Raw genomic sequence first — 3,405 nt, 5'->3', positions numbered from 1 at the left:
CCAACAGAGATGTCATGAACAGGGCATGTTTGTGAAGTGACTGATATTTTTCTTTAGGCAGGTACATCTTATAAAAGTCCAATAAAGACACTTGCAGAAATTTCTCTAAGTTGTATATCTGACTGCAGCTCTCTGCATTCCAGTTGCAGGTTTGCAGGCAACATGTTGATGTCAACTGAGAATGGAGTAGCAAATATACTGTACTGCTGGTGTTTTCTAAAATGTTGAAATCTACTCTCAAAGTCCTGTGATAAACTATTAAGTAATGTCGCATATTTTTCAGTATTTACGTGGTTTTGCTCACAGTGTTTCAAAGTGAATGAAGTTATTGTTCTTAATCTGACAGTGCCATAATTTCAGTTTCACTTCAAATGCTGTCACTGTTTGCAGCATGTCATTTAGTAGTAGATTTTCACCTTGGAGGCACAGGTTCAGTTCGTTTAAATGAGCACTGATGTCTACTAAGAAGGTTAAATCAGCCATCCAGTGTGCATTTTCAAATTCAGGTACAGGCTTTCCTTTTGACTCCATAAAGGACTTTATTTCATTTCTTAAATTATAGAAACGTTTCAGCATTTTTCCGTGACTTAACCACCTCTGCAGTAAAGTACACAATGTCTCCATAGCTAGTTTCCAAAGTATTCAGAAACTCCTGAAACTGGCGGTGATTTAATCCTCTGGATCTTATAAAATTTATTGTTTTAATAACATTCATAACATTTTCCATTTTTGAAGTCTATGCACACAAATTTTCTTGATGTATAATGCAGTGGTACTTCATGAAACGCACATTACTGATCTGTTTTGCATCTTCCATCAGTGTTTAATCCTTCCTTGTTTCCAACCACAGCTGCAGCACCATCAGTTATTATACCAGACAGGTTTTTGATGGTCAAGGAAAATCTTGCCAGTGTTTCTTTTACTGCCTTGTACAGATCAACAGACTTTGTTGTATCTTTCAGTGGAACCAGCCAGGCCAGTTCTTCAGTAATACTGAAATCGATGTCAAAACCACGAATAAATATGGCAAGTTGTGCCGTATCTGTAACATCATTGCTGTCATCCAAAGCTATGGAGTAAAACTTGAAAGTTGCACACCGAGATTCCAAAGTATTTTCAATAGATTTTGCTATATCTTCCACACGCCTTGCGATTGTCTGGTGTGATAAACTGATTTTAGAAAATTCAAATTTTTTTTCAGGGCAAATTGTCTGTTACACTTTCAAGGCATTCTTTAACAAATTCAGCATTGGTAAATGGCTTGGATTTTTTCACAATTAAATTTGCTACAACATAACTTGCCTTCAGTAAATAATCCGGCTAAGTAGCAGATTTTCGAAACAGCTGTTGTTGGAATGTAAGATTTTTTTTTAAATCTGATATTTTCTGTCTACGGCACACCCCTTGCAATTCACTTAATTTTGGGGTGCCTTTGAATATAATGCCTTTTTAAATTGTAGTCCTTGAAAACTGATACCACTTCTCTGCATAGTAAGCAAAGCGCTTTATTGTTAGATTCAACAAAGAAGTACTTAGTCCATTTTTCCTGAAAGACTCTCCTTTCATCCGCTATTTTTCTTTTCATACTTACTTTGGCAGGATGCAGAAGCCATGCTGAAAAGTAAAAAAGGAGTAACTATTAACTACTTTATTCCTAGTTATATTTATATTTTTTAAAACAATGGCTAACAATTTTACATTAAAAAAATAAGGAAATAAAAATTAAAACTATCTGTAGATGTAGTATATGTTAATGGTGTTGGAGGAAGCATTTTACATCCGCAACATAACACAAAAATATCCAAACAAGATATGTAGATGTGACTTTTTAGAAACCCCAAATTTCACCTGCATTCCACTTTGATATATAAATTATTATATTTAAACTTGTCCACAACATAAGAAAAAAACCTCTGAATCTAATCTAACCTATAACCATCCCTTGAAGTGAAAATAAGGCTATGTCACTTTCCCAACCCTGATCTGTTTTATCTGCTAATAAAAATTAACTCCATCCATACTGAAATTAGAATACTCCTGCTTGAAGCTTTGGGAATGCGCTCCTTTCTCAATTAGTGGGTATTCCATACTATGTAACATAGAAATTAGTTAAAAAATGTGGCTCAGATTGTGATAGAGCCTTTCATTCTGCAACAGCTTGAAACACTGACTTTTTAAAACTCAGAATGAGAAACTCAAAAGCTCAAATCCTCTAACTTAGGACCTACAACAAGCAATGTATCAAAGTTTACAAAGAACAGTGCTTTTGTAGCAGCTCAGAATTAATTTCTAGAACTTCCTCAAACATAACAGACCTTACTATATTAGCTCTCAAAGAGGCCCCACTTGCCTGGATAGACACCTTGCTCACATGTACTGAGCGTGTCAATAGAATGCTACTTACACAAAGTCTTCTAAAAATCTGATAAACATACTATACATACAGTAGTATGCACAAGCATTAAACATGTTCCCCAGTGACCCATTCAGTGCATTGTCCATGTGTGCACAGTCAAGCACTGAAATGAAAAAGTTTCCCCAATGACCTCTCCACTGCCTTAGACCCAAGAAAGACCCTCACCCAGTACCATTACTGCCCAGTTACCAAACAAAAAAAAGAAGATAAAACAGATAAATACTGGATGCACAGTAGACACAAAATTACATCAAAATGAATCCTTTCCCTCAAGGATCTCTTAATTTGCACTTTCTCCATGTATGCACAAGCACAAAAATTAAACATTTTCCCTTAACAACTCTCTCAGTAGTCTGTCCATGTATGCACAAGCACCACCAAATGACATCAGAATGAATCATTTCCCCCAGGGATCCCTTGCGTACTTTGACCATGTATGCACAAGCACAAAAATTAAACATTTTCCCCAACGACCCCTTCAGTTCTTTATGGATGCACAAGCACTAAAATGAAACATTTTCTCCCATGACCCCTTCAGCCAGGTTTGTATATGTATGCACAAGCACCAAATTGAAACATTTTTCCCAATGACCCCTTCAGTTCTTCTTTGTGTATGTATCCACAAGCTCTAAAATGAAAAACTTTCCCCAATGACCTTTTCATTGCCTTAAGAGTTTGTGTTCTTTGAACATAGGAATATTTCCCCATAGAAAGCATACAGTCATTTCCATCCATCTTTGCTTGCTTCAGTTAATGCAGATTTTCTTTCAAGTGGCTCTAAAATTGCATCAGTTCAAATGTAATTCTTTCCTGTAAAAACAGCACTACTACGTAGCTAAAAAGCTCACTGTCTGCCCATCTCTGAAAAAGTCATACAGGTGACTGTTGCCTTTTCCTCCTGTAAACGTCTTCATATGAACCACTGCCATTCCTTACTGAATCAAATGCTTCTAGAATTCTTCACTCTTCTTCTTCCATATCACTGTGTA

The sequence above is a fragment of the Protopterus annectens genome, chromosome 2.part0, assembly GCF_019279795.1.
Source record: "Protopterus annectens isolate FY-2018-M chromosome 2.part0, PAN1.0, whole genome shotgun sequence".
Lineage (NCBI taxonomy): Eukaryota > Metazoa > Chordata > Ceratodontiformes > Protopteridae > Protopterus > Protopterus annectens.
This window is presented reverse-complemented; position numbering follows the sequence as displayed.